Raw genomic sequence first — 22,785 nt, 5'->3', positions numbered from 1 at the left:
CAGTCTATTCTAAAGAAATTCCTTAAGGTCAATAAGATGGTAGCTAGCTCAGAGCATTCTTAAATTTGCTGTATATGGCACTTGCCAGCATACTTGCTGAGATACCTAACTTCATATAAATGCATTCCAGCTTTTGTTCTTTCTTCAGTAACTCACAATAGTTATCTAACTCACCATTGTTTCAGATAGTGTACTTTGCTTCTGGGTGGTATTTTTGTCTCAAGGTAGCTAATGCACCTATGCCCATTTTGCCAGCAGCAAAATCATTTTATATTAAATTTATTTTTCAAAATATTATTAATTCCAGAAACACAGGGAAAATTTCCTTTCATTGCAACTATAAGACCATCTTACTCAATAACAGAGATTCTTTTTAAAACTTAACTTCATTTTATATTTTGGCAATGAAAATTCTGTCTTCAAAAATCTTTATTTTATATTATTTCATTGTTTGGACTTTATTAACTCTGATCTGCATTTTAAAAGGTATCTTTTTTATTTTTACAAAGTAAAATAATACTGACTGTATTTAAATGATCATATTTTGATTTTCCTTCATAATGAAAAATAAGAAATGAGGCATAGAAATATCTGGATAATTAAGTAAATATTTATTTATTCCTTCAATAGGCAGTAAAAAGATAATAAGAGGATTCCTATGTACTCTAGGTTCTAGGAAATGGTAGCTTATTTTAGCTGCAGTTTCTATTTGCTTGGCAAAGGGACCAGAGGAGTAAGAGTTACACATGGTAGTTTTTGGTGTAGAAGAAAGTTTGACAGAAGGTGTTGTCAAGGTATTGAACCTATGTCAGAAAACAAAGTTGATGTCAAGGCTAAGATATCGCAGATGATGAGCTCAGCCAGTGGGCTCTCAAAATTTGAGCATGGGGTAATTACTATAAATAGACTTGGGAAAATACCTGGTCCACATCATTAAATGATAATGTGGTATTTCTGGAAAAGGTAAAAAGAATTATCAACATAATTGTCTTGGGCTTAATGAATTTATAGAGTTACACATATCAATAGCTATTAAAGAGTAAAATTAAATAAATATATGAAAGAACATATGGGTGCCCCTGTTACTCAGGATCTAACTCCTAACACTATCAAAATACAATGTATAATCAACGCATCAAGTTTCCTAACACTAGTTGAGTCCAGAGAAATCTTTTTCATCTGTTGCAATATGTCCAAATTCCAAAAAGAGATTTCTGAATTATTCTACTGCTGTCACAGGAAAGAGAGAGACAATGTAATTATGAAGGAAAGAATGACAAACAATCAGAAAAACCAAAATGCTGTCAAAGAAGCAAAGAAAGGGGAACTCTGATATAGTGTGTGGGACTGCAAATTAGTACAATTATTGTGAAAAACATTATGGAGATTCCTCAATAAGCTAAAAATGGATCTAACAAACGATTCAGCTATCCCACAACTAGGTATATATCCAAAGGAACAAAAAAAATCAGGATTTCAAAATATACTTTCAGGGGCTGGTGATGTGGTGCAGCGGGTTAACACCCTGTCCTGTGGCACCAGCATCCCATATAGGCGCTGGTTAGAGACCAGGCTGCTCCACTTCTGATCTGACTCTCTGCCGTGACCTGGGAAAGCATGGAGGATGGCCCAAGTCCTTGGGCCCTGCACCCACACAGGAGACTCAGAGGAAGCTCCTGGCTCCTGGCTTCAGAACGGCACAGCTCTGGCCATTGAGGCCAGCTGGGGGGGTGAACCATTGGATGGAAGACTCTCTCTCTCTCTCTCTGCTTCTCCTCTTTCTCTGTGTAACCCTGACTTTCAAATAAATAAATAAATCTTTAAAAGAACTATACATATAGCACTCTGGCCTCAGAATCAGCCCTAAAGGCATTCGGATATGGCTGAAAAGACCATGAGAGTATTTCAGGCATGGAAAGCCAAGACACTCTGGCAAAAGATCTCTGCGAGTGAGATCCCAGTGGAAAGAACAGGTCATCAAAGAAGGAGGTACCTTTCTCTGAAGGGAGGAGAGAACCTCCACTTTGACTATGACCTTGTCTAAACAAGATAAGAGTCGGAGAACTCAGAGGGCTTCCATAGCCTTGGAAACTCATGACTGGAGCATAGGGAGATTACTGATGCCATAGACAGGAGTGTCAATTGGTAAAGTCAACAACAGGAGTCACTGTGCACTTACTCCTCATGTAGGATCTCTGTCCTTAATGTGCTGTACATTGGGATTTAATGCTATAACGAGTACTCAAACAATATATTTCACTTTGTGTTTCTATGGGGGTGCAAACTGTTGAAATCCTTACTTAATGCATACTAAACTGATCCTGTGTAAAAAAAAAAAAAAAGAAATTATCAATTCCCAACTTGACTCTCACTGGGATTAAACATGACAATAGGTCTGCTCTGATTTCATCATCATTTAAAAAAAATCATCTATTATTTTTCACTTTATGTTTCTGTGTGGGAGCAAACTGTTGAAATCCATACTTGATGTATACTAAGCTGATCTTCTGTATATTAAGATAATCGAAAATGAATCTTGATGTGAATGGAAGGGGAGAGGGAGTGGGAAAGGGGAGGGTTGGGACGGTATGGGGGGGAAGCCATTGTAATCCATAAGTCGTACTTTGGAAATTTATATTCATTAAATAAAAGTTAAAAAAAAAGAACTATACATTCATTACCATGTATATTACAACACTATTCACAATAGCCAAGACATAGAATCAACTGAAGTGTTCATTGATGAATGAAAGAATAAAGAAAATGTGGCAAATATACAAAAAGAATATGATTCAGCCATAGAAAAATATGAGATGTATCATTTGCAGCAAAATGGAGGCTGATGGAGGGAATTACATTAAGTATAAAAGACAAATATCACATGTTCTCATACATGTAGAAGCTTAAAAAAGTTCATTTCACAGAAATAGCAGAATAAGCGGTAGTGGAGTTTGGGAAGCAAAAATGAGAAGAAAGAATAAGCAAAGGTTAGTTATTACAGAGATACATTTAATGGAAATATTATATTTTGGCTATAGTTTGAGATAGCTTATTGTGTATTTCAAAATAGCTGCAAGAAAGTACTTTGAATGTTGCCAACACTAATATTAGCAAATGTTAGAGGTGATGAGTTTGTCAATTGCCCTCAGGCAATCATTGTGCATCTGTATCAAATTATCACATTGCACCCAAGAATTCTAAAATTTTTAATGTATTAGCCCTCTAAATCTAGTACTTTGTTACTGAATCCAGGAATGACTTTGTAAACTTGTATTTCAGGTTCTAATCAATGAAACAACTACTAATTCTTTAAAAATACTAAAACAAGAACATTTTTTATCATTCAGGCATTTAATTAGAACTTCAAAAATAGATTAATTGTAATTGAAAAAGTAATAAAATACAGTTTGGCATTTTTTAGAGCAATCTAAATTAGCATGGTTAATGAAGTTTACTTTTTATTTTTTGCTTTTTCAGGAAACTTAATCTGTCCCCATATCCTTACAGTTGACAATTTGTAAAACAAGATGATGAAATTTTTTCTTTTAACCCTTTGAAATTGTAGTGTACTTAATCAGGCTTTATCTATTTATACTAACTATATTTTAAAATGAACTTTTAATATCTTATATATTTTATGTCTCTGCCTGCTGGATATTTTATCTTAGGTAACACCGTTTCCCCTACACCTACCATCTCTTGTCTGAGTAAAAAGACTAGAGACCATTTTAGCTTAGCATAACTATTTCAATGTACATGCACATACTAAAATGAACTTCAGTGGTAAAATATGACAAAAGTGACTTTTGCTTAGAATGTCATCTGGTCAACAGCAGTTAATTCAGTTGCTGCTAATGTTCACTCATTTAAAAAATATTTACCAATTATTTACAAAGCCCCATTCCAAGTATAAGTACAAGACAAACTGTTTTTGTACTCAATAAATGTATATTTTGTTTCAGAAGAGGGTGGACAGATGATAAAAAATATAGTCATACGTCAACTAAATAGTATTAGCTAATGATACAGGCTATAGTAAAAGTAGGAGAGAATTTTGTGATACTGAGCAAGGGATAAAACCTTTACATTGGATTGAAGGCATCTTGTCAAGGGCATGCTTTCAGACAAGACATAGACATGGATACTAAGAAGCCAGCTATTGAAATACTGGGAGGGAGTGTTATTTGTAGAAGAAACAACAAACACAACATCCATGAACTATCTGTAAAATAACCAATGTGACTAGGTTATATTGAACAAGGGCAAGAACTAATCAGTTGACATTTGGTGGAGGAACAAATGCAGATACTAAACAAATGTAAGGATTCTGAATGGTGTTATAACTGCAAAGAAAAGTTACTAAGAGATTATATATTCTTTAACAATGGGTGCTTGAAATATTCAGAAAATGGGGAATACATAACTTATTATACAAAAATCAAAAATCTACAGGTATTCATGGTCTGGCCAAATGGTACAGTGGAGATAAGTAGAAGGTTCTGTGATATATTTTGGAGATAAATATGAAAATGATTGCAAAAGGAAAAGTGAAAGAATAGTTGAAAATCAACAATGATACACCAGCTTTAAGTTTAAATAACTGAATGTCATTTACAGAGAGAGAAACACTGGGAAACAATGTGTTCAAGCAAGAAAATGGCGAGTTGTGTTGGATGTCTTAAACTGGCCATGCCTGTTAGATATCTAAGTAGAGGTGTCAAGTAAGTTGTTGCATTTTTTAGCCTGGATTTTGGGTGGAAAGTTAGGGCTGGACATAGACATTTGGAAGTCTTAGCTTATAGTTATGGAACAGCTGAGGTTATTAAGGAAGATGGTATATTTAGAGGGAATAAGTGAGTTTGATGAGTGACCATTGATCCTGAGTCAAATGGCATAAAAGAAGATCAGGCACAAAACACTGAAATGGAATAGACAATAATGAAGGAGAAAACAGAGTGCAGTCAAGAAAACAGAATATAAAGAAATAACATGATTTAAGAAAAGGAAGTGGTATGGCATACTAAATGCTGCAGAGGCATCAATTAACATGAGAGCAAAAAAAGCAACATTTGCCCAGATGGAAATTACAGGTTTCCTTGAACAAAGCATGCATTTCAGTAACAGGGATGAAGTGAATTGGAAGAGGGGAAAGTGAGGAGGTACAGAAGTGCTGATGGACTCTTTTGTCAATATGTATTTATTTTATTTATTTAGTTATTCTTATGAAGGGGAAGGGTGTAATGACACAGCATTTGGAGAAGAATATATCAGAATAAATGGTGAATGGAAATTAAAGTTCAAACAGATGATAAATAAATGGGAAACAGACATTTCAGATGGATAAAACTAGAGCGAGTCTGTTCATTGGTGGGAATAATAGAGAATATTAATGAACATGAATGTAAAAAATAACAAAACAGGCATGGGTGCTGTCGCATAGCAGGTGAGGCCACTGCCTCCTGTGCTTGTATCCTATGTGGGCGTTGGTTTGTGTCCCAGCTGCTCTACTTCTGATCCACCTCTCTGCTATGGCCTGGGAAAGCAGTACAAGATGGCTCAAAACCTTGGGTCCCTGCACCCACATGAGAGACCCGGAAGAAGCTCCTGGCTCCTGGCTTCGGATCTGCACAATTCTGGCTGTTGCAGCCAAATGGGGAGTGAACCAGCAGATGGTAGACCTCTCTCTCTCTCTTTCTCTCCTTCTCTCCCTGTGTAACTCTTTCAAATGGATAAATAAATCTTTAAAAAATAAAAAAATAACAAAACAAAGCAGTTTACAAAATAATAATAGAGAGGTAGATGCCTATAGTGCTGGCAATAATTAGAAAAAATGCTGAGAACATAGTATGCTTCCAATAGCTCGGTGAGAGAGCTGAGGATGATGGAACATGCTGGCAGTTGGGATTAGACTAAATAATAGACAGACTAGCTTTGAGATAAAATTCTGGCTAATGATGGATGACCCGGGAGCCCCAGGCATAGCCACAGACTCAGGAAATGGGTAGTGAAGCAGGATGGGGGTAGTACTGAAATTCTCTCAGACATTTTTCCTTAAAGCATCTGTGGTAAAAATTTTTTTCATAGAAAAATAATTATCTAAAAAACAAAGTTCTAGGAAAATGATCACATACTGAGGTATTACTGCCATGTAAGTTTTGATAAGTGTTTGTAAATACTTAATCCAATTTCTGTAGTAATTATTCAGAGGCTAGCAACAAAATTTTGCCAATAGATGCTAGTTTCTGAAACATACATTGAATAAGACTGTTTTAAAAATATGCAATTTAGAAAAGTGGTTTAATACAATAAAATTTAGATAAACTATAATATACTTATTCAGTAAGAAATTTTATATTTTCTTATAAATTATATTCTAACTCTACTCTGCTGACATATAAGAATAACATTTAAACAAAAAAGACTAAGGTATTCCTTTAAATATAGTGGAAAATCATTTAAGAAAAAATAAATCATAATGAGAACTAAGGATGTCAAAAATTTTAATGGAAAATGAGATTGCTATTAAAGATAAGGCAGATGAATCTGAATTCATTTCATAAAATAGTCAAGAACCAGTCATAACATTTCATTCTGATTATATTAATGCTATGCTTCACAAGACTTCTAATATCTATCACCTGATCCAGATATGTGGATTTCAGAAATGAGAAACATTACTTCCTCAGGAATGAATAGCACTGCAGTTGCTGTATCTGTATAGTTAGACGTATCTGTGTATTTACATTTCCTGGAGAAGAAAGGGGACATAGTGGTGAGCTTCTGAAGAGAAGCCAGTGGTCTTTGAGGAATGGAAGTACTGATGAGAATTTATGTTTTATACAAGTAGTATCTTAACTAAATCTCATAGACTAAGAGGAAATTTGAAAAGCTCAGACAATTCTATTAAGAATCTAATGTGTTTTTCTCCATGGTTGATATTTATCCAGAAATACATAGAACAATCAGGATAAGTTAAAAAATTGTACTTTAGGAGTCTATTAGTGCATTTTCTATTGACAAAATACCTATCACTAACAAGAAAATAGGTTTACTGAACTCACAACTTTAGAGATTCAAGAGCGTGGTGCAGGTATCTTGGCCCTGATGCAGGCTGCCTTGAGTGCTTCAGAATGTGGAGGATGGATCTCGACAGGAGCACGTTGAGGAAAGATCATGTGTAGAAACAGGAATCCGGGAGAGATTGGGGAATCATGAGATTAACTCTTTTGTGACAACTCACTCTCCTGAGAACTAAATCACTGTATAAGATCAGCATCAATTTCTTCCAAGGCAGCACCTGCAATAAACCAATCTTTCCCCTCCAGACCCCTCTCTTAAAGGTTCCACCATCTCCAACAGTGCCACACTGGGGACTTTCTACATACCATGCCAAGGAGGGCTCAAATTCAAAAGCCTGACATCTATTGTAAATCAGAAATTGACTTCAAGCTGTATATTATCACCTTGTCCTTTATTTATAAGACCAAGAAAGTGACTTCTTATTTCCTTAGAACTAATAGTTATTTAACTGTGAATGTTACCACATGCCTGGGAAACAGTGAAAAAAACAAGCTGTCCCTCCCTCCAATGTTGATTTCCAAACCAAAGTTCTACTGAAGTTGAATAGGGAAGAAGTTTAAACTGGATGAAAGACTTCACCTTCTGGTATTAGCTTGGACAAGAATTTTTTAATAATTGAAAACTGAAATATTATTTCCTAATATATTCAAATTATTGGAAACACAATGGGATAGATTTTTTTAGATTTTATGCATATATGATGCAAGAATGATGCTACCAAGAAGGTTTAAAGGAACAGTGTTGAAAATCAGTATTTTTTTTCCTAGTGACATATTACTGAGTTTATTTCATCCTTGCTTGAACAAGTCATATATTGCTTTTGTTGAATCTCTTGGAGTCTGCTAGTCAAAACCCATTTTCTCTTGTTTGGCACACAATGACCTACTTTCTCAGGATTATTCACAGACGTTGTCATGTGACTGGCTTCTCACCAAGAGCATGTGAGCAAAAACGACACATGCCATTTTCCACTCCTGGCTTATGAAAACTGTTTATCTACTGTATTCATTGTTATTTCTTCTTTTGGCAGGTACATACAGAAAATAAGAAAAAAGACTCATGCATTGGTATGAGTATAGAAAACGAGAACCTGGGACACAAAATCAACCTACAGAGCAGAGATCATCTGCCAGGCTGACATTTGTCACTATTGTTTGGTTCTATTTCTGTAACCTGTAACCCATACAAAGTTGCACATGTGTAGTAGCAGTAACATAAGAACAGAAAGAGCACAGATGCAATTTTTTTTACATTATAAGGGAACGTATTTGTATGTAGAAGACACAAGAGGCACATTCTTCTGTGAAATGATATAATGAAAGAATCAAAGGAATAAATTTAGAACATCGCTTGCATCCATATGATTTTCAGGAAGCTTACTCTTGTAAATGAGAAAATCAAAATCATAAGGAATGATCCAGAAGAGATTAAAGTGTAATGACTTAACCTAATGATGACTATTAAAAGAAAAAAAAAGCTCACATTGCAGATAAGAAAGAGAATTTGACGCCACAGAAAATTGAAACTGTAAATTGAAAAACAAAAGTAAGAAACTTTCTTAGACTGCAGAATATGAAGGGTAAGGAATTTGAAATGTTGGGAAAGGAAAATAATAAATACCAAAGTTAAATAATAAAGTAAAAAGATGCTAATACTTACTTTACCAGAAGCCCATAACTAAATACTGTAAGATTTCAAGTTTGAAGAAAGTTTATAATGATTACATGGTTTGCTCAGGGATATCAATAAAAGGCATCTATCATGATACACTCTTGAATTATAATGTTAAGAAAATCATTTGAAAAATCAGAAATGCAAAAGCATAAAAATAAACAAATGAATGTATACTAATGAATGAAGAAAAATAAGTTGTTCTTGTGATATTCAGTAGCACAAACTAAATGCCAGAATTCACAAGGCAGTTTTTGGAATATTGAGTGAAAAAGATATGACCTCAAAATGTCAGGACTTGCAAAGTGATCTTTCATGTTTGAGTGCAACAGAAAATAAAAATATGCTCAGATACATACTGTTAAAGAGCTGTTGAGTCTTAGGGCCGGTGCTGTGGCACAGCAAAGTTAAAGTCCTGGCCTGAAGTGCCAGCATCCCTTGCAGGTGCCAGTTCTAGTCCCAGGTGCTCCTCTTCCAATCCAGCTCTCTGCTATGGCCTGGGAAAGCAGTGGAAGATGGCCCAAGGCTTGGGCCCTTGCACCCACATGGGAGACTCGGAAGAAACTCCTGGCTCCTGCCTTTGGATTAGCACAGCTCTGGACGTTGCGGCCATCTGGGGAGTGAAAAAGCAGATGGAAGACCCTCTCTCTGTCTCTACCTCTCTCTGTAATTCTCTTTCAAATAAATAAAATATATACCTTTAAAAAAAAATCTATCGAGTCTTTCATTCCTAAGTTTAAGATGTATAACATAGAAAAAGAAGAGATAAAACAAAGATTCAAAGGACAATTACAATTTAAATGATTATTGGTAAGCACTAAAAAAAGGTAGATGGAACAACCTTTTAGGTTTTTATTATTTAAAAAGAAGATGGCAAATATGAAATCATAAAAATAATGAAAAATCATCTTCATTTAAAATGGCAGAGCACAAAGAAAATCATTAAACTGATCGCATAGAACAAAAATTAGGCTGTGGGTAGATCGGATGTTGTTGTGAAGCAGGTTAAGCCATCTCTTGGGATACTGGCATTCAACATCAGAGTGCCTGCTTCTTCAACATGGCCTATGCCTTGATCTTTCAGAAATTTAGGGGAATGAACCAGTGGAAGGAAGATCTCTCTCTCTCTCAGGCCCCACACATTTTCTGCCTCTCTGCTTTTCAAATCAATAAATCTAAAAAAATAAAGTGTGTTAAAATTTTTGTTGATAAAGATTACTCAAAAATACATTTTATGCCAATTTTATCAACTGGAAAAATACATCTTCAACCTTAAAGACAACTTTCTAGAAATTAAACCATAAGTGACAGCAATGGAGACGATTCCTGTATAGACTAACATATAAAAATAATAGAGAAAGAAGCCCGCGCCGTGGCTCACTAGGCTAATCCTCCACCTTGCGGCACCGGCACACCGGGTTCTAGTCCTGATCAGGGCACCGGATTCTGTCCCGGTTGCCCCTCTTCCAGGCCAGCTCTCTGCTGTGGCCAAGGAGTGCAGTGGAGGATGGCGCAAGTGCTTGGGCCCTGCACCCCATGGGAGACCAGGAGAAGCAGCTGGCCCCTGCCATTGGATCAGAGTGGTGCGCCGGCCGCAGCGCGCCGGCCGCGGCAGCCATTGGAAGGTGAACCAACATCAAAGGAAGACCTTTCTCTCTGTCTTTCTCTCTCACTGTCCACTCCGCCTGTCAAAAAATAAAAAATAATAATAATAATAATAGAGAAAACAAGAAAATTTTAAAAAGTGAAGCATAAAGCAAGTTGACAAAATAGATGCAAACAATTTATATCAGCTAAATGATTAAATTTAACAGACTAATTTGTTTAAGACAAATTTTTCATGTGACAAAAAGTAGAATCTAACCACATGATATTTAAAATAATAGGTGAAATTATGTGGTATTAAACATAAAAAATAAAAAATATGAATATATTAAAGAATATGAATGCTCATTTTACAGAATAAATTATTTAATATTTCCCACAAAGGAGTCTGTATGATATTAATAGTAATTATCTATAATCAGTTGCTATACTATGTCAGGCATTCTTCTACACTCTTATATGTATTTCCCCATATACTGCTCTAAATTACTATCTGAACCAGGAACTTATTGTATGATTTTCAACAGATAAATAGAGGAATTTAGTTTTCTCCAAGATCATGCAATTAAAAATAATAGAGCCCAAACTGAAACCCAGGCCAGCTGAATTCAGAGTTAAAGATTTAAAGTACAGCTATTAAGATGGCTTTCATATTGGAGTGTGTGAGTTAGAGTCTTGACTCCACTTACAATCCCAGCTTCCTACTAACGTGCACCCTAACAGGCAACCGTTGATGGCGCAACCTGGTCTCTGTCACATACGTGAGAGGTCCAGGCTTAGTTCCACGCTCCTGGCTTTCACTTTCTCTGGTGTCAGAAATTGTAGGCATTTGGACAATGAACTAGCAGATAGATCTGTTTGTTTGTATGTGTTTGCCTTTCAAGTAAAAATTAAAAGAAATATATACTTTTAAAGTTCAGTTCTCTAAGAAGATAAAATTGTCATAAAACTTATGTTTCTTAATCATACAGTATGGGATATAATTAATTGACAAAAAAGTGACACAGAAAAAGCAAAGTACCTCTTCTACACTTCAACACGTCTGTCTTTGAAAACACGTAAATAGTCATGAGATAATCAAAATAATAATGTACTATGTCCTAATCAAGTAATGACTATTTTGAAGATATATTTTATACATGAAGCTGCTTTAAAATAATTTCAAAGATATAGTTTTATACATTCAATTTTGTACCAAACATCGTCCTTTCTTTTTCAATGACCATAAATTATTTCAAATGTCAGAAATAGCTCATTAGAGCTCAAAATACTTTATGTATTGAAGTTGAATATGTCACTTGTGAAACCACTACAAATATTTTTAATCAATTATCTTTCATAAAAACAGATATCTTCCTTGAGGGAAGGAGATTACACAGTAGTTTCAGACTTTTTAAACATGACCAATCATATACTATGAAAACTTACATAATGCATCAAAATCTTTTCAAATGAAATTGCAGTTTAAAGTTATTTAATTATGAATAAATAATTTAATTCTGAATAAATAATAAAAATGAATAAAGTTATTTAATTATGAAGTAATAGGAAATGAAATAAATATAAAGGTTTTAAGTTTAAATAATTTATAAAAGGATAACAAAACTAAGAATTGTATTAAAGCTAAAATTCATTAGATTGAAGTTAAAACACATAATTGAGTATATTCAAGATCTATTAATCTGATCTATCTGTACAAGAAAAACATTGGTGAAAAAAGCCAGAAAATAAAGACATACTGAAAGGAAGAAGTAAAGGACACATTTAACCTCAGAAGAAAGAGTGATTTAAAAAGAAAAAAAAAGTATATTACAAACACATGGATATTTTTAAGTTTTTTATAAAGTGGTATTAAAAATTATATTTTGGTGCAACAGTAGATGAAATCTACATGCAGTTTTCTCATAATATTCATTTTCTTTTCATTTTTTCCCATTTATTTGAAAAGCAAAGATAGAGAGAGAGAGAGAGAGAGAGAGAGAGAGAGAGAAAGAGAGAAAGAAATCTTCCATCTGCTGGTTCATTTATCAAACATCTACAACAGCTGTTGCTCAGCTAGGCCAAAGCCAGGAGCCAGGAATTTGATCCAAGTCTCCTACATGGGTGGCAGGAACCTTTGAACCATCATCTTCTGTCTCCTTGTGTGTAATAGCAGGAACTGGAATTGGAAACTGAGTTGGGACTCAAACTCAGGCACCGGGAGATGATATGCAGATATCTCAAGCAACCTCGACTGCTTTTCTCAAAATATACACTTTCCATGAACTGGTAAAGACCTCATAAGTCTATTTAAAACAATAAAAATTCTAATGAATTGGACACTTGGACATATAAAACATTATGTAGGCTTTTTTTCCCCGTGGACAGAAAGTAAATGGTTCAAGTTCACATAATTATTAAGGGAAGTCATCATTTGTACCAAGAATGATTCTGCAATATTATGTTCCCAATTTGCTTTAAAAATAAGTGAAAATTGATAGCAATAAAAATAAGAAAAAATGAGAGCAAATCAGCAAAAATAATAAAAGTATTACAAGTTTCTTTATCTGGCTTTAGAATCAAAACTTGCCACGCAGTATATAATTTCTTCATCCTCAAAAGAGGAGAGAAAAACTGAATGTCTCTTGATTAATTTCCCAGAATAGGTGAATATCAGACACTACATTCTGATAAGGATGTCTGAAAACAACACTCACATACTGCAAACACAATGTCCCACCACAACAACTCTGCATGATGTTTAAGCAATGCTTTATACTTTGCCATTAGAAGTATGAAAGAACTATTGATTGAATCCCAATATTTTAAAAATCATTTCTATTGGTGTAAGATGGAATTGTTAACTGGTGTATTCACTTCTAAATCACTTTGAAGAGGACCATATGATGGTTCTAGCTATTCTGCTTTCCAGGTAAGGATAGAATCACAAACCACTAAAATATCATCTTGTTAATATTTACTGATAAATACAACATGATCTCTAAGAGTATTAGATCTACCACTAATATCTACCATCAAGACAAATACTTTTTTAAAAAAAATTATTTATTTATTTGAAAGGCAGAGTTACAGAGAGGCAGAGAGAGAAAGGTCTTCCATCCACTGGTTCACTCCCAACTGGCTGCAACAGCAGGAGCTGCACTGATCCGAAGCCAGGAGCCAAGAGCTTCTTCCAAGTCTCCCATGCAGGTGCAGGGGCCCAAGGATTTGGTCCATCTACTACTGCTTTCCCAAGCCATAGCAAAGAGCTGGCTTGGAAGTGGAACAGCCAGGACTTGAACCAGCTCCCATATGGGATGCTGGCACTGCAGACTGGGGCTTTAACCTGCTGTGCCACAGTGCCAGCCCCAAGACATTTTCTCCTTTATGATACAAAAACAAACGAGCAAAGAGAAAAAAAATCCCTGGCATCATTTTTGTCAATCTCTCTAAATGATTACTTGTACACCATGACTCAATGTAGTATACAAAACAAACAAACAAAAAAAAAGATTTGATCATACATAGGACGATTTATTCAATGAAATTTTATGTGTCAGGCATTTTCCTAAGTATTCCTATGTATTACCCCATCTAATCCTGATAATAAATCTGTGTGGTAGTTTCCCACATATGGATACTGAAGTCTAGAATGGTTTAGTGACTTGTCTGAGAACACAGCTTGGGAAAGTCTAGACACACATGCATGCAGTCTGACTTTGGTTGGATTTGTGCTTATCACAACACACCATAAATAGTAATGTTAACAGCAGGAAGTTAATTTAGAAATCATCATTATTTGTGGGTTTCTCACCTAGAAAACCATTCAGAGGAGGAAGTGCTCTTATTATTACTGCTCCTTTTCTGACCTCATTCATCCTGTTCTAATGCTTAAAGGAGATATGCAAAGCTCTGTCTTTCCCTGTCATCATTCCCCTTAATGGGGATACTGCCAAACAAGACTTACAGCGGTCCTCAGGGCATCTCATGCTCTTGTATGATTACTTCTCCCTTGCCCTATATGTGGTCTGCTTACAAACTGCTTACCAAATTAATCCCAAAAAGGAAGCTATAATTAGAATTGATTACCCATTACCCCTTAATAAACCATCAGTACTAATCTAATCGTTTTATAGCCCTGTTTATTTCAGAAACAGCTAAAGTTCCAAAACTTCCATAGTCACCCATATGGCTCTATACCTTCCCTAATTAGACCCAATGTTCTATCTTTCATTGACACCTGAAACGCAATCATCATGCCCTCTGTCAACAGAACTGTCTCTCCAGGTTCTTCTTGCTGTTCCAATTTGATTCTTACTCTTTCAGGGCAACCACAGTATCTGCTTTGCCTGATGTCCTCTCAAATGGTGGCTGAGTCTGTTGTTTGTGTTGTTTTGTTCCCATGATTTTTAATTCTTTAGCTGCTGTGGTTGAATCTGAAGGAAGTGGAATGGATTTACTACTCCTTAAATGTTCTTCCTCCTTCAAAACCTCACTTAATTCTTTTTGATTTAGACAACCATTGACTTTCTTTCATGTAAGGAAAGTTCTATACACATTGCCCCATCAGTCCTCAACATCCACATAGATGAATGTTCAAATGTTTCAGCTTCTCAGTGCAATGACTTATTGACTTCCAATGACACATTCTTCTAAATTACCTGAATTACCTATTCCTCCTAATTATTACCATTGAAAATGTGTGCCATTTGCAAACAGTTTTGAAACGTTTCTCAGTGCTCATTCTTTGACCCCACTTCCATTTTTCCATCTCATTTAGTGCACTATCTCATTGCCAACAAAGCTTTGGACAGCTGGAGACTTTCATTTCATTGGAACCTCTTGGTATTTTTCATAACTCATCATCTTCACTTTCCATTATTTTGCTTGTTTTACAATTTAGAGTCCATAAGAATTAGAAAAAGTCTTTTTAATATCCCACTCACTGAATTAATTAATTTCCCCCTCCTTATATTCATCTGATTCACCTGATACTAGTGATTCTCACCAATATTTCTGACCTGCTGTACACACTGGGCCAAAGGAATATTACACTGCTTTGCACTGGACAGCTGTGGCAGCAAAATATGAATGCATCATATGCTACTTTTTGGTATAAATATTATAGCACCATTGGGCAATTCTGTCTGTTTTCTCTCTTTCTCTCTCTCTCTTTTTTTTTTTTTTTTTTGCTGAGCTTTCACTAAAACATGTGTTGGCATACAGATACCAAAATGTCAACAAAAAATGCAGAATACATAGTTAATACAAGGCAGGTGACTCCTTGGAGCATTTTTCTGGAACCACATCAGCTTTTGTGATAATTAAAAATACTTTCATTCTGTTAAGACCCTAAAATACTGAAACCAACCCAAATAATATCTGGAAAATCTCAAACATTGATTAAAATTAACTGTCAGTTTATTTGTCAGTTTATTATCAGGAGAAACTGCATAACTTCTTTATTTGGTCATACTTATAAATTTAATTTTTGACCAGTGGTTCTTTCTGTCTTTCATACTATTTCACCTCTACAACTCAAGATCAGCAATTCACAAATTCCATTTCTGCCTCCCCTCAACTCATCCAGTTTAACTGCATTCTCAGTTAACAGCCTGTTGGTTTTGTTTACTGAGGATTTAAAGGCATACAAAGATTCTGGCACTCCCAGAATCAATCCTACCCAGAATCTATCTAAATTTATATCTATATATGATTTTAACTGTTATAAAATATAATGGGGGCTAGCACTATGACACAGCCAGGTCCTGCAGCACCGGCATCCAATATGGGCACAGGTTCGAGTTCCCACTGCTTTACTTCAGATCCAGCTCCCTGCTAATGTGCCTGCAAAAGCAGGTTCTTGGTCCCCTGTACCCACGTGGGAGACCTGGAAGATCTCCTGCCTCTGGCTGTGGCCTGGAGTGAACCAGTCTCTCATTTTCTCTGTAACCCTGCCTTTTAAATAAATAAATAAATAAATCTTTTAAAAATTTTGAACAACTGCATTCTGGCATTGTGGCACACTGGGTAAAGCTGCCAGCATCCCATATGGTCAGCAGTTTGTATCCTGGTTGCTCCATTTCCAATCCCACTCCCTGATAATGGCCTGGGAAAAGCAGTGGAAGATGGCCCAAGTCCTTGGGCCCCTGGCACTGAAGAGGGAGACCAGATGAAGCTCTTTTTAAAAAAAAAAAAAGATTTATTTATTTATTTGAAAGTCAGAGTTACACACAGAGAGTAGGAGAGACATAGAGAGAGAGAGAGAGGTCTTTCATCCACTGGTTCACTCCCCAGACAGCTGCAACAGCCGGAGCTGCACCAATCCGAAGCCAGGAGCCAGGAACTTCCTCTCGGTCTCCCACGGAGGGGGGCAGGAGCCCAAGGACTTGTGCCATTTTCTACTGCTTTCCCAGGCCATAGTAGAGAGCTGAATCGGAAGCAGAGCAGCCCACACTGTAGTCAGTGGCCTTACCTGCTACGTCACAGTGCCAGTCCCACAGATGAAGGTCTTGACTCCTGGCTTCCTCCTGGCTCAGCCCTGGACATTATGGCCACTTGGGAAGTGAACCAGCAGATACAAACTCCCTCTCTCTCTCCCACTCTAGTTCTTTCAATAAACAAATAAATCTTAAAAATACAAACAAAAAATAGAACACCTGTTCTTTGTCTTCTTCAAGAAAGCAACAAAATTTTATTTGAATCTTCTCTTTCCTAACAAAAAGACTTTATGTTAAATTACCTGTTTGCATTAATATGCATTTATTTTTATTGGCTCCCTCTCAACAACACATAGACATGATTATGTATTTGCTTAAAAATTTAACAAATACCTCTTGACTCCTTCATCCTCGTTCTCGTTTCTTTTCTTTTTTTTTTTTTTTTTTTTTTTTTTTTTGGACAGGCAGAGTGGACAGTGAGAGAGAGAGAGACAGAGAGAAAGGACTTCCTTTTCCATTGGTTCACTCCCCAAATTGCTGCCACGGCTGGCACTGCACTGATCCGAAGCCAGGAGCCAGATACTTCCTCCTGGTCTCCCATGCGGGTGCAGGGCCCAAGCACTTGGGCCATCCTCCACTGCCTTCCCAGGACACAGCATAGATCTGGACTGGAAGAGGAGCAACCAGGACAGAATCCGGCGCCCCGACCAGGACTAGAACCCAGTGTGCCAGTGCTGCAGGTGGAGGATTAGCCTAGTGAGATACGGCGCCGGCCCTTCATCCTCTTTTCATCCTTACCTTTTCAGTAAGATTCCTAAAATAATTGATACCTTCAATTCACCTCCACATCTCCGGACAAGTTTGCCAAGAAATTTCATCCTACCCAAAGAGATAAACAGTTCAGTCCTCAACTCACTCACCCAGCCAAGCTCTGCATCGGATTTTACGTATTTGTTCACTTCTCCCTTCCCTTCAGAAACACCTTTTAAAGTTTATCTTCAACAACATCATGACCTTAGCCTTCTGAATTGCTGTCTTTACTCAGTTCCTTGTATGCTCTGCAGTTTTCTCTTCTAGATGATGTGTTCCAGTCCTGTACTTCAATGTATTTATGAAATGTGGAGTGCCAAGTTTCTGTTTCCATCCTGAACATTTCCCATGAGCATTCAAATGGATAGAGAGTTTTCCTAGATGTTTACACTCAGAGTGGCCATTTTGTACAGTGGTTAAGATGCTGGCATCCCATATCAGAGTTTATGTGTTCCAGTCCCGGCTCCACAACTGGTTAGCTTTCTGCTGATTTGTAAGCTCAGGGCACCGTAAATGATGGCTCAAGTACTTGGGTCTCTACTACCCAGATAGGAGACTCAGATTGAGCTCTGGGGTCCTGGCTCTGGTTTGGCCCTGTACCTACACCATAGCTTAGACCAAAATCTAGAAGTTATCCTTAATCCTCTAATTTGAATGAGACAAGCAGACAAGCCAGAATGGTGCTTTTGGGTCAGTGGCAGTTGTGGAAACTGGTAACGCATCCTAAGGACTAGGACTAGAATAAGCATTCTTGTTATGCCTCCCTATATATCATCAGTCAAAAGGCTTAAATGGTAAGACCAAAGCTAAGCAGAGAAAATTGGGGACAACACTTGTGTCTGCCAAACAATCTATCCACCATTGATAAAACTGTTTCTGAATATATATATATATATTTATATTTATTCAGTTTTATATTGAATATACATACATGGTTATATTTGAAATGTCATTGGAACTCACCATTCTTTTGCTTCTAATCATGTCTTCCACCTTGCTTTCTCTACTACATAATAGTGTCTTCATCGCCTATTAAAATAAAACAAACTGTGGAATACAGGATATTATAAATAACTTACATTTTAAGTAACAATTGCACACGTAGTGACAAGTATGTACTCATGCTACTAATGAAACGTCACTTTATAAATTTGATGATTCTTATAGTCAACTGTGATGGATGATCTTGTCACATTTACATTCAGGTTCTTTAACAGAATCACGGACAAATCTGTATTCTACCCAATGCCTCTTTTAAGAAGTCTGAAAGTTTACAGAATAAAAGCACTCCAGTCTTCTAGAGTATTATCATTATGATAGTTGTGCCTAGGAGTTAGATAGTAAAATGGTATTTTCTTCTTTTTTTTTATAATCAAAATGGTCTTATCTACCCAAACATTAAATTTAAGATTGTGAAAAAAGTTATGTTTTCGCTCTCATCCTTTTCTTAGCAATTATTTTAAAAACTTAATGAGCTTTGTTTAATACATATTTTTTTCAGGCTAGAGAAGACACAAAATTTTTAAATAAAGCAAATTATTTTTAAATGTAGTGAAAAATAGGAAGGTCCTGCTTCAACCATAAATAAATAACTATGATTATCATTAAATCAAGAAGACAGAAAGGGCCCTAAACAACTTTATTTCCTGTTCCTGACTTGTGCTTTTTACAGGCACATAGTAGTTACAATGGCTGCCAAGGGTATTGACCAGTACATGAGGTCAGTTTGCAACTGCGACTGGACACACTATGAAACAAGGTTTATATTTTGCACAAACTTTCAATTTCTTTCCCTCATATTTGAGGCAAAGGTATTATCATGGCATAGCTATGGCTCTCCTACAAATTGTATATAATTCATAAATAGAAACTGATTAAACATTTTTCTCATTGTAGCTAAATCTGCAATTTGAAGGATCAGGTATGTTCCGTTCCCCATTGCTTTCATAGTATCTAGCAGGTGTCTGATATCTGTTAAGCAGTTATAAATATTTAATGAACTCTATCAATCACCTTATGTGGAGTTTTCACAAGGAATAAAGAATGAATACAAATTTGGTGGAAATTATTCATTTTGTGCTCTTAGGAGAGAAAAACATATAAAGACAATGCTTTATTTCAAATTTCAAAATTTCTATTAATTGTTGTCTTGGTTTGTTTGGGCTGCTAGAACAAAATTTTGTAAACTGAGTAGATTAAAAACAGAAAATCTGGGCCGGCGCCATGGCTCACTAGGTTAATCCTCCACCTGCAGCACCGGCATCCCACATGGGCACGGGGTTCTAGTCCCGGCTGCTCCTCTTCCAGTCCAGCTCTCTGCTGTGGCCCAGGAAGACAGTGGAGGATGGCCTAAGCGTTTGTGTGCCTGCACCCGCATGGGAGACCAGGAGGAAGCACCTGGCTCCTGGCTTCGGACCGGTGCAGAGCTGGCCGTAGCGGCTCTGCTACGGTTTGATTGCCGTGCAATCTCTGCTCTTGTCTTTGTTTAAAACGTGTTGCTAAAACCCCAGACCACCAAGACAGACGGACGCTCTGCCTGCCCAGCGCCATGGCCCGGGAGTGCGAGGGGCCCACTCCGGACTGCTCATCCACGGAGCCCCAGGCTTCTGGAGCCCGACACACACCACACACACAGCCACCGCCACCGCTCTTTCCCCCGACACGGACGCCACCACCAGCTCACGCTGTACTCAACGACAGCTGATGACACGCGTGTGCCCTGCTGCATGAATTTGATGTTTCACAGTAGGGAATAATTAAAGCAGTGCGTGCAGAGGCATTTGGGGGGTGAGCCAACAGAAGGAAGACCTTTCTCTCTGTCTCTCTCTCTCACTGTCTAACTCTATCTGTCAAATAAAATAAATAAAAACAGAAAATCCATATTTCTTGTAGATCTGGGAAATTAAGAGTCAAGGTTTTGGTAGATGTAGCATCAGGTACCTGGTTCATATATATATATATTTTTTTAAAAAAAGATTTATTTATTTATTTAAAAGGCAGGGTTACAGAGAAGCAGAGACAGAGAGAGAAAGGTCTTTCAACCATTGGTTCACCCTCAAATGGTCGTAATGGCAGGAGCTGCGTCAATCCGAAGCCAGGAGCCAAGAGCTTCTTCACTCTGGGTCTCGCACATGGGTGCAGGGGCCCAAGGACTTGGGCCAACTTCTCCTGCTTTCCCAAGCCATAGCTGAGAGCTAGATCAGAAAAGAAGCAGCCAGGTCTTGAACCAGCACCCATATGGGATGCTGGTTCTGCAGGCTGCAGCTTTATCCACTATGCTACAGCTCTGGCCCCTCATATATGATTTTACAGCTGATACGAACCCAGAGAACTTGCTCTTTCAATGAAGAAGCACTAGGTCTAAGAAGAAGACGAGACAGCAATTTTACCCAAGTTTTATTGAAAAAGCAGAGGGAAATCTCTGGGAAAAGCTGTTGAAAGGAAATGATCTGAAGGTTTCATAACCCTCTTAAAGTTAGCATAAGGTCCTTTAAGAAAAGTGAGTCTGTGTGGTGAGCTCCTCCTGCCTTCTTATCTCTTATTTCTCCCATTTGGTTGCGACTTCTACAGACAGAGAACAAGTTCAATCTTGGGAGCTGTCAAGGGGAGTTGGTTATCTTTACCACTATCCCAAGATGGGTCACAGACCATTCTAGGCACCTGGCCTCTGGCATGGCTTTGCCACAAGAACCTGCTTTTTCTCAACTGATCAACGAATTCTTTACATCTCCTTTATTATCGCGCTGGCTCTTTAGTGCAGGCCTGTTTCCCAGCTGGGTTAGGAAAATGTTTCAGGTTACCAAGCAGCCCCTTTGTTCTCTCTACCTTTTACCAGTGTCACTCTGACTCTTTTCAATGGCACCTTCCTTACACGGTAGAATGCACAAGGAATCTCCCTCATGCATCTTTCATAAGGGTGAGAATTCCATTCATGAGGACTCTATCTTCTTCATCTGATCAACTCTCAAGTCCTCCATCTCCTAACAACCTTCAGGGTTAAGACTTCAACATATTTTAGAGAGACACGAATATTCAGATGGTAGAAGTTATCAAGGATTGCAAAATATGAGATATGAAAAATAGAATTTTCAAGTAAGGCAAAAGAAATAAGCCATTTCCATAAAAGGAAAAACATGATTATTTTCTAACCTTTGAAAAAGATATAAAACATATAGCTCAGATAGCACTGTCATATATAATAACTAAAAAGTAAGCTCCAAATGAAGAAAAAACAGATCTCTTTTATAAAAAAATCAATAATAAAGAAAAATATCTGAAAAGCAAAGAAAACAACTTTGAGAGTTGTTTCAATCCATAAAAATGAGGAAAAGTTGAAAGATCAACTTTTCACATAAAAATATATTTGTGTACCTATGATTCACATCTACATAAACAATATATATACTTGTTATGCAGAAGTGAGTACTTAGTGTCTTAAAATCTGCTTTCAGCTCCCACCTCTAATATTGCCTGGCTCAATAATACATAGTACATAATTTAAAAATCATAAGTTGGAGTTTTCTTAAATATAAAGTAAAACAATATAATTTCTTTTTTTCTTGTTTTTTTTAATTTTTTTATTTAGTAAATATAAATTTCCAAAGTACAGTTTATGGATTACAATGCCCCCCCATAATTTCCCTTCCACTCGAACCCCTCCCATCTCATGCTCCCTCTCCCATTCCATTCACATCAAGATTCATTTTCAATTATCTTTATACACAGAAGATCAATTCAGTATATATTAAGTAAAGATTTCATCAGTTCGCACCCACATAGAAACACAAAGTGTAAAATACTGTTTCAGTACTAGTTATAGCATTACTTCACATTGGACAACACATTAAGGACAGATCCCACATGAGAAGTAAGTACACAGTGACTCCTGTTGCTGACTTAACAATTTGACACTCTTGTTTATGGCGTCAGTAATCTCCCTAGGCTCTAGTCATGAGTTGCCAAGGCTATGGAAGCCTTTTGAGTTCACCGACTTCAATCTTATTCCGACAGGGTCATAGTCAAAGTGGAAGTTCTCTCCTCTCTTCAGAGAAAGGTACCTCCTTCTTTGATGGCCCCGTTCTTTCCACTGGGATCTCACTCACAGAGATCTTTCATTCAGGTTTTTTGTTTGTTTGTTTGTTTGTTTTCCAGAATGTCTTGGCTTTCCATGCCTAAAATACTCTCATGGGCTCTTCAGCCA

This window comes from Oryctolagus cuniculus, chromosome 11 (genome assembly GCF_964237555.1).
Source record: "Oryctolagus cuniculus chromosome 11, mOryCun1.1, whole genome shotgun sequence".
Classification (NCBI taxonomy): domain Eukaryota; kingdom Metazoa; phylum Chordata; class Mammalia; order Lagomorpha; family Leporidae; genus Oryctolagus; species Oryctolagus cuniculus.
Note: the sequence above shows the minus strand (reverse complement) of the source record.